Source organism: Dipodomys ordii, unplaced genomic scaffold, assembly GCF_000151885.1.
Source record: "Dipodomys ordii isolate 6190 unplaced genomic scaffold, Dord_2.0 Scaffold44, whole genome shotgun sequence".
Taxonomy (NCBI): domain Eukaryota; kingdom Metazoa; phylum Chordata; class Mammalia; order Rodentia; family Heteromyidae; genus Dipodomys; species Dipodomys ordii.
In genome coordinates, this window is record NW_012267260.1 from 7,342,718 (window position 1) to 7,353,095 (window position 10,378).

A 10,378-nucleotide genomic window follows, 5' to 3' on the forward strand; every position below is an offset into this window, starting at 1 on the left:
CTCCTCCTTCTCCTCCTCCTCCTCCTCCTCCTCCTTCTCCTCCTCCTCCTTCTTCTTCTTCTTTTTTGTCAGTCGTAGAGTTTGAACCCTGGGCCTGAGCACTGTCCCTGAGCTCTTCAGCTCAAGGCAAGCGCTCTATCACTTGAGCCATAGCACCACTTCTGGTTTTCTGGTGGTTTAATGAAGATAAGCGTCTCAAAGATTTTCCTGCTTGGGCTGGCTTTGAACTGTGATCCTCAGATGTCAGCCTCCTGAGTAGCTAGGATTACAGGCATGAGCCACGGATACCCGGCTTTCTTCTTTTATTTTTGTTTGTTTGTGCTGGTACTGGGGCTTGCACTCAGGGCTGGGTGCTGTCCCTTAGCTTTAAGGATGGTGCTCTGCCACTTGAGCCACAGCTCTACTTCTGGCTTTTCAGTGGTTAATTGGAAATAAGAGCCATACAAACTTTTCAGCCCAGGCTGGCTTTGAACTGGGAATTTCAGATGCCAGCTTCCCAAGTAGTTTGCATTACAGGCGTGAGCCCCAGCATCAGATCTGGACAGGTTCTGGGCTGCCTGCCCCCCCCCCCAGTTTTCTGAGCACAGTCACATGCAACATTGGCTCCATCCTCGGCGATCTTCCCCGTCTGTCCATCCCTTGGCCACAGTAGGGTTCAGCTCTTCACATAAGAGCTCAGGCCACTCTAAGGAGGCTCTTGGCAAAGCAGAGGCCTGGGTGGAGGACATGAAGAAGATCTCCAGTGCCCAGTGCTCCCTCAGCCCCATTCCCCTCTCCACACTGGTGAGAGGCAAGGTCACAGCCCCGTGTCTGTGGAAGCAACCACGCAGCTCCTGCCTGTACAGATCTCATTCTCTCCAGCCATCGCCATCACCATGGCCCGGCCCCTACACCTCCACATCCACATGCAAGTCACCCCGCCAGCCTGTCTGCCCTCACCCCTTCCAGCTGCCTCCTAGCCCTGAAGCTGGGACATAGAGACTCCTAAACAAGCCACCTTCCCTGGGAACTATCGAACTAAGAATCTGCTGAGCCCAGGCCGTCTGCAGGCTGCTCCCTACATTGGCAATGGGAGAAGCTGAGCCCTGCTCACTTGCTGTTTTGACAGCTGAAAGGCAGGAGGAAGGGCAGGGCAAGGCCGCTGAAGCGTGGCCCCTTGGCATTGACCGCGCTCCTGCCCTTCAGGAATGCACCGCCGTCCGGCCTGCACCCCACATTCCCGTTGAGCCTTTGTGAGGGGTCAGCTAAGGGCTCTGCAGGCACTGAGGGGGCTCTCCACCTGCCCCCTGGGATGCCCACGTGCACTGGCGTGAGTGGGCTGCAGAGAGATGATTTACCCATTTCACACAGGAGGCTGACCAGACAGCAATGACAGGCAACGGCTGGGCAGGGACTGGGACCCACAAGTCCTTGTCCCTACCTGGGGGCTTGCCCTCCAGTCAGGGCTGAGAGAGAGAGAGAGAGAGAGAGAGAGAGAGAGAGAGAGAGATGGATCCGCCCAGGTTCTTCAGATCCGCCCAGGTTCTTCAGAGTCCACTGGCCTCATTCAAGAAGTCCTTCTGAGAGACTCCTTGCCACCGGCCACCTACTCCCCTCCTTAATCAGGCTGAGCTTGGGAGTTGAAAGGGGAACAAATGTTCCCCTACCTTCAGGAGGAAGGGTGACTTAAAGCCCTTCCCTAGCTAGAACATTCCAAGTGGGTCCTGTTGATCTGATGGCTCGTCTTTTTGTTTCTAGAACACACTAGAGAGCCGGGTGCAGGTGGATCATGCCTGTAATTCTAGCTACTCAGGAGGCTGAGATCTGAGGATCACGGTTCAGAGACTCGTATCTCCAATCAGCCACCAAAAAGGCTGAAAATGGAGTTGTGGCTCACATGGTAGAGTGCCAGCCCTGAGCATTAAAGCTCAGAGACAGTGCCCAGTCCCTGAGTTCAAGCACACACATGCAAACCTGCTCACCTGCCCCCACATACACCAAGAGTCAAGGAAGAACTCTGTGGGTCTCTTGTCTCTTCTGAGGTGAGAGAAGGGGTGAAGGCAGCAGAAGAGAGCACCGACCTCCTCCCTAAGTGCGGCCCTAAGAGCTGGGGCAGGGGTGTGCCTCTCAAGCTAAAAGTCTTCTTAAGGTTCAAATGACCTTCTTTTAGGGTCAGGGACAGAATGCTCTTTAAACTGTGGGATTCAGACTCAGGCTTTGCGACACCAAATCTGGAACATTCTTTCCTATCAGACAGCCACTGTGGATGAAAGCACCCATCCCAGAAGCCCACAGGGATGGCTCAGTCACGTAGAACGGAGGGGCTTGTGGCCAGCAGGGCTGACAAGGCCATCTCCCTCATGGGAGAGGGAGGAATGGCACCATCTTTTTCAGGGGCTCCTTATACCGTCGTGACTGGAGGTGAGAGGGACTCGGTCTGGGCAGGGAGCGGAATGCGGACCGATCCCAGGTGGGAGCATGGGGGGGGTGTAAGAGTTCTCTTTTCTTTGTGAAGGGCAGGGTGGCGTTCAGGTCTGGCTGGAGGGTGTTCTGCTGATGTAGCCAGGGTGGGGGTGGGATGGGGGCACTAGAGATACAAGCGGAGGGCCTAGGATGGAGACTGTCCAGCCCCAAATGGGAGAGGACATATGGAATCGTGGAGAGCTGCGATCACTGTCTCTCACTGCACCCAGCACGGAGCACCAGGCTGGATGACAGAGTCCTAGGAAGTAAGCACTGGCTTCCTCGCGACTCTCAGGGTTCCAGTTGTCTTTGCTTGACCACCTGGAAGGTGCCTTAGCCTTGGAGGCAGAGTCTAACCCAACTCTTTTGTTTGGTCAGTCGTGGGGCTTGAACTCAGGGCCTGGGTGTTCTCCCTGAGCTTTATCGCTCAAGGCTAGCGCTCCACCACTTGGAGCCACAGCTCTACTTCTGTGTTTTGTTTTTGTTGGGTTTTTTTGGTCAGTCGTGGGGCCTGAACTCTGGGTTTGGGCACTGTCCCTCAGCTCTTCAGCTCAAGGCAAGTGCTCTACCGCTTGAGCCACAGCACCACTTCCAGTTTTCTATTGGTTTATTGGAGATAAGAATCTTATGGACTTTCCTACCTGGGCTGGCTTTGAACCATGATCCTCAGACCTCAGCGTTCTGAGTCGCTAGGATTACAGGCGTGAGCCACCGGCACCCAGTTCTACTTCTGTTTTTTAGGTGCTAATTTAACTCTTAAAGGTCCTGGGTCTCTCCTGTAGTCACCTGGTACAATTTGGGCTCCAGAAAACCTAGATGGCCCACTATGAAGAGATGTGGGAGGAGGGTAGACAGGATGGCCTTCCAGCATCCCCGATCCAATACTGGGGACCCCGTCCTCTGTCACCTTCTGCTCCAGCCATCTCAGGACATTAAGCACATACTCACCGGAGACATCTAGTTCTAGTTCACGTTGTGTTTCGAGAGGAAGCCCCCCTAGTGAGGAACAGGTGTGATGCATGGCGATGTGAATCACATGAATTTCAAGTCCCACCCCCACCCCAGTCACGTGACCATGAGCAACCCCCCCCCCCCCTCCTCTCTCAACCTTCGTGTTCACATAGGAAGCTGGAAATGGTCAGTCCTCCCAGGATGGTTGTGAGTTCAGGTAAGTCTGAAAGGCACCTCTAGATGCAGGGAGGAGGTGTGGAGAGGGAATTTGTTTTCATTGCACTTATTACCCTTTCCAGTTGGTGGTTGTTGTGTTGTTGTTTTGTGTCTTTGAGGATAAGGTCTTGCTATGTAGTCCAGACTGGCCTTGAACTGTCAATCAATCTTCCTGCTCCCGCCTCCCAAGTGTTGGGATTACAGGTATGTGCCACATACGTGGATCCGCATTGCTCTTTCGGAGTCCCAAATGCCTGGGGCATTTCTCTGACTAAGGAGTTTATAGAAAGTCCACATTCACTTCAGCTTAAAAAAAAAAAAAAGGCTTCATTTCCTGTGTTGGCCTGGTCTCACGGTCACTAGACACTGCCCACGAGGATGAAGAGAGGAAGGAGGACTGGCAGCTGTGTGCCGTGGAAGTTTGGAGGTGGTGGCATGTAGACAGGACTCCTTTTATGGCCCCGGGTCAGCAAACAAAAGGGCCTGAAATGCTTTTGAATTTCATTCCCAGAGAAAGCTGTAGGGAAGAAAGGGCCACGGAGACACAAACTTTTAGGAATTTTGAACCACTCCAGGAAACAATTCACATTCTCGGCCAAAAGGATGGGGGTTGTGGGTGACGCCAGGATTCGGGTCAGCCGCCGTCTCCCCCTTCCCTTCCCCTCTCCTGCCCCATTGCTGCTCCCTGCCCCCGACTCTTTGTGGTACAAGCGGACCTGGTCTATGGTTGGGGGGATAGTGGGAGAGCCGTGGGAAAAGCAATCAAACCTTGGCCAGCCGGATAATTAGCTGTTCCTGTGTGACCACAGCCTCCCTGTCCTCTCCGCCTGGCTGCCACCATCTACCCTGCCCGGCAGGACAATGGTTTGTGAATACCAGGACATGACCTCATTAATGTTAATGGCAAGTCCGGACATGGGCCTAGATGGTCATAAATTGTCCTGAACGGGAGAAGGTGAGTGTGTATGATTGTGTGTATTTAGGGGGAGGCTTGTGTGTGTGCATGTTGTAGATGTGCATATGTGTGTCTTACACTAGTAAGAACGTGCACATTCTGTGGGTAACACAGGTGAGCCGTGCGTGTGTTAATGCCGCAGTACGCATTGTGTGTACATGTCCGTACAAGGTGCGTGTGTCATACTGCATGTGAGAGCAGACATGCATGCGCTATGGGTGTGTGCCGTGCTCGGTTGGTATTTGTGCCTGTCTGTGGGCTTGTGTTCTGGGTGGCACCCTGTGTTTGGATCTAAGCAGGCATGGAAGGGCTGCATACATACATGTTGCACCCACACCCATGTGGATTTGCACGTTCTCCCCCACCTGTCTGTGCGTGTCCTGTGGCCCATGCCCCCCCCCCTTGGGTACAACACAGACATGCGCAGTTTCCAGGCACTGGCCACTACCCTGTGCGCGGCAAGCTGGAAATCAGACACCTGCTTCCTTCTCCTGCTCTGCTCCAAGTTCTGTCAGCTGCCACCCTAAGTCTCTCAGCTCAATCCCCCCTCACTGTCCCCTCTCACACCACCAGTGGCCCCTTGTGGCCCCAACCTGGTCTCCACACAGCATTGAAAATCATCTTTTAGAAATGCAAATCTCATAGCTTTGTATTGCTCTTGGCATAAGGCCTACATCTGTTCTCTGACCAAAGAGGCTGCCTGACCATCCTGCCCACCTGGCCCCCACCCTCCCCACTGCTCCCAGCTCCTGCCCAGCCCCACACCTCTGTCCCTTCTATCTGGGATCCTCTTCTGGGCCTCCAGCCTCCTGGCCTGCCTTAGTGCTGGAGTGTGCACAGGCCCATGTCCAGGATTGGCCAGGCACCTGCTAGGATCCACAGTCAGGCTGCATGCTGGGGATTTAAGGCCTCTGCTCTGTGGAAGCGTGCGACCTTTGAGGGAATGCCTAGAAACTGCTGGGAGGTGAGTGCCCACATGACAGAGGTCAGCAGGGCCCTGGGACTTCTGGTGCTGCTAGGGTTGAGCATTCAGAAAGAAAGAGGCCGGCACCAGTGACTCACACACATCTTCCTAGCTACACAGGAGGCTGAGATCTGAGGATCAAGGTTCAAAGCCAGCCCAGAAAACAGAAGTGGAGGTGTGGCTCAAGTACAAAAGCTCAAGGACAGTGCTCAGGACCTGAGTTCAAGCCCATAAAAAAGAAAAAGAAGAAGAAAAAGGAAGGAAGGAAGGAGGGAGGGAGAGGAGGGAGGGAGGGAGGGAGAGAAGGGAGGGAGGGAGGGAAGGAGGGAGGAAGGGAAAAGTGTTAGAGTATTTTAGACTTTGCCTCATTGGGCTAACAAAAGGTGAGCAAGGAAAGAGCATTCCAGAGAGTAGGAGAGCAGGAGCAGACGCACGGGAGGTAATAGCACAGTATTTGCAGAAAGAAGTGAAACTGGTAAAGTCAGAGGGGCCCAGATCCCGGACCTTCCCATTTCTCATAAAAACCAATCAGCCCCCCATCGGCCTGAGAGTCCACACCTCGGCTGGGATGGGGACCCTCCTGCCCCCAGGTATCCTGTGGCTGCAAGGCGGCCTCCCGAATGCCTGGTGGAACCAACTCAAAGACCCTTTGTGCATGGCCATTGGGCCCCCCAACTCCGTCTCCATCAACAGCAATGAGGAGCAGTGAGCCCACCCCGCTCCCAGATTTCTAGCTTCACAAATGTCCAGGTAAAGGAGCCCAACTTGCTTCTGAGTCCAAATTGGGCCACCCAGCCTGCTCAGAGCCAGTGACCCCAGAAGTCAGGGGTTAGAGGTCAGTAGCTCCTTCTCCGGAAAATGCTCTGGGCCTCCGGGTACAGGGGAAGGCCCCTCACACAGGCCCCAGGCAGGAACTTAGGCAAGGCAGCAGATTAGCTCGATGAGGAGGCCCGGGCAGGGACTAAAGGGGATGAAGGCGTCCAGGAGAAGGCAGGAGCGTTAATTCCCCCCTTTCAGTTGCTCTGGCTAATTCAGGTCCCAAGGGGCTTGCTGAGTTTGTCCTGGACACAGCCATTTAATCTTATAATACCTCCCAGCAAAGCCCCTTTGTTCTCCCTCTTGCATAAGGCCGTAGGAACTGGACAGCCTTCTCCTCCGCCCTCCCTCTCCACCCCTGCTGTAGCCTCTGCTGGAGGCTGGGAGGCACTCACAGCCCCTCCCCTGGCCCCAAAGAACTTTCCAGGGGATGGAGAAATTGTTAAGGCCAACTAGCTACCAATAAAGACACTCCTGCGGATCTGTTGTATTTTTGCTTGTTTTGTTTTGTGCTAGAGCTGGAACTCAGTGCCTGGGTGCTGTCCCTTAGCTTTTTCTCTCAAGGCCGGTTGGTGCTCCACCACGTCAGCCACGCCTCTGCTTCCATCTTTTTGGTGGTTATTTGGAGAGGAGATAAGAGTCTCGCGGACTTTTCTGCCTGGGATGGCTTTAAACCAAGATCCTCAGATCTCAACCTCTTGAGTAGCTGGCATTACAGGTGTGAGCCACCAGCACCCAGCTGTCCCTACTATAGGGACACCCCCTTGCCTTCTGCACACAAGGATCCTCAGAGAGTAACTTTTACCCATTTTGGAACTAGGAAGACCTTGGCTATCTCAGAGAACCTTCTAGTAGTAGGTGAGGCCTGTGTCTTCTGACCACCCAGCCCCAGTGAAGCTCAGGGTCTGCCTTTCCTCCTCCCTTGTCCTTAGAATAAAGGCTAGCTTCACAGACACACTGGCAACTTGTATTGTCTTACACAGCTGATGTCACAAAGGACTTGCACACGATTTAATCCTGTACTGCCACCATCTTGAATTCTTTTTCCAGTCCTAGGGTTTGAACTCAGGACGGGGGCTTGCTTGGTTTGTCTGCGTGGCTCGTGTTCTGCCACGTGGGCCAGTCTCTGGCCCACCATCTAGGAACTCTTCCTTTAGAACAAGTAGCCAGGCATTTAACTGTCCAGTGAGCCCTGAGAATTATATATCAGATCCTGCTCAGCGTTTTGAAGCAGGCCCAAGGAATCAGCCAACCTGGAACCCAGAGAAAACCCAGGCTCCAATCCCAGCTCAGCCCTGGCTGGATGAATGAGCTTCTGCAGCCCTTGTGCTCCCTCTGGAACTGTTTCCCAAGGTATATCAGTTCAACCAACGCTGATGGACCACGCAAATCACTATTTCCCCACCACCACTACCACCGAGAAAAATGTCAAAAATGGCACTGAGTAGAATAAAGTTATCAAAAGGTAAATGACCAGTGGGGGCAAAAGAAGAGAAGAGTCGGTCAGTGTGTGCCCATTTGGACTCTGACAAAAGCTTGGGGAAAGCCGAGGCAGATGCCCGGCTGGCCTCAGCACCCCTTCCTCAGAGCTGAATTGGGCATGGGCATGGAGGGAGGAGAAACAGGATCCAACTTCCTGCTCGCCTGTTTCAGGTATCTCATTGGGGGCCTAGCTCCCCACACACACTGAGCAAGACAATCAGAGGAGCGCAAGGCTTGTGGGGGACAATGAAGGCTCTAGTGCTTACGTGGAAGTTGGCCACTGGTGGCTCATGTCTATAATCATAGCTATTCAGGAGTCTGAGATAGGAGGATCAAGAATTGAAACCAGCCCAGATAGGAAAGTCCTGTGAGACTCTTATCTCCAATGAACCACCAAAAATCCAGAGAAGAAGCTATAGTAGTGGCTCAAGTAGTTGATTGCGAGCCTCGAGGAAAAAAGCTAAGGGAGAATACCCAGGCTGTGAGTTCAAGCCCCAGTACTGGCATGTACACACATGTATGTACATGCATAACACACATGTGCATACATGCATGCGTGCGTGCGTGCGCACACACGCGCGCGCGCGCACACACACACACACACACACACACTGGCCAGGACAGCCTCCTTAGCCTTCTCAGCTTCTGGAAGGACCCAAAGCCATCCTAGGGAATGCCCACTTCCTCAAACAGACATGGCCTCCAAACCCAGGTCCAGCCTCCACTCTCCAGCCTCCGTCTGCACCCCTTCTCATTAAACAACAGAAGCTAAAGAGGCCCTAGAGGGAACAGCGCTTTGCTTTGGTGCTGCTGGCTATCTGTGCCCAGAACCCTCCAGGGAGGGCGTGGCACAGCTTCCACGGATCCCGGGAGCCGCTGGGAACCTCCAGGACAGATTCTCTTAGGACAGTGCTCCACATGGTTTGGGAAGACAGGGGCCCTTCTGGGTCTCAAGTTATTATTCTCCAGATGCTTCCTGTCATATCCCCACTTCCGAGAAGTAGAACACACCAGCCTGCGAGCTCCAATAGGCACGAGGACCTGCCCATCTAGTTCTTCATCAAATATCAAGTCCTGGCACGGCGCCTGGCTTCTAGTCCCCTGGATTTGCTAACCAGATGAATGAGTTGAGTTCTATGTCATCCATCCAATGAGTGAGGTGGCCACTGGAAGTTGCTGAGTCAGATGCAGAAAGATCTTTCTCACCCTTACACAGCACAAATTCTCTTGCCAGAGGCTGACTCTTTGGAGTTGGAGATGGATGAGGAAGTGCACATGTATCACTTGCCCAAAAGCTTGGGGGAGAGGAGGTAGTCCCGCCTCTCCAGGGCCCCTAAATGAGGACAGATCAGACTCTCAGAACACCCAGCCATCCGGGCACCCTAGACCACCACAGCCGTAAGGATCCATTGCCACAGCTACAGCCTGGAGAAGAGAGGGCCCCCTACTCTAGTTCACGGTGTGCTGGTAGGCAAGCTAAGACTAGAACTCAGAATCCTTGCTTCTGCTCCATGCACATCTTATCCCAGTAACCCCAGACATGAGCCTAGGTTTCCCACCGGTCAGGCAGGCCCAACCTAGGACCTCAGCTGTCCCAAGCGATGGCTGCCTGGCCACCTGCTGGTCAGAATGCTTGGAATTGCAGGAGGTGGGAGGTTTGCAGTTTGTTTGGAATAGGCCTGTAGAAAGCTAGGCAGGCAGCTTTCTTCTCCAAGCACTGCTCTGGGGCCAAAGGGCGGGTCAGCCACAGGACACACGGCTAAGACTCCATGTCAGGAGAAACCCAGAGCCTGTTTATGGTGGGGTTAGCTCCAGGAGCTCTGTTATCAGACCTCCCACAGGGCAGGATGTCACAGGCAGCCAGGGGGTGGCAGCCAGGCCCCAAGGAGAGAGACCAGGCCCTGGATCCCCAGTGCATCCTGAGAATGAGCTCTGGCCAAGGGCTCCCCTGGGTGATGCTTCCGGACAGGTAGCAATGCAGGCCGTGTTGCTCTTTCCACTGCTCACTCGGCTCCGGCAGGTTGTGTGCCTTGCTAGAACTCAGACAAGATCCGTTGCCAGGTCTGTCCGGTCTTGGAAGGCTTCTGCCTTCCCCAGCCTGCACAGTGGAGTGGCTTGTGACAGTCTGCTTCTGAGAGCAGCAGCGGGCCTTCTGGAGCTTTCTCTTAGAAAGATGCACAGAGCCGACCACCACGAAGTCCACCAGACCTGGATGCTATGGGATGGTGTCAAGTTGGCAGATGTGCCCGGGCTGTTGACTTCCATCTGGAACCTTCTGTGGTACCCCGTTGCCTTAGCTTCCTAACGATCTCTCCCCTGAAGGCTTCTCTATCCCCAACCCACACTCTCCACACCTCGAACCTCAAGGTCTAAACCAGCCCAGGCTTGCATTTATTGGGCTGGATGCCTAGCCTACTCCTGTCTCTAACTCAGGACTCAGACAAAGAATTAACTCCCCCAAGACCATATCTGATGCACCTGCCGCTCTCCTTTTCTACTAGAGAGAAACGGCCTGCTTCTGTGCCTGCCCACCATCTACACCACGAACAACT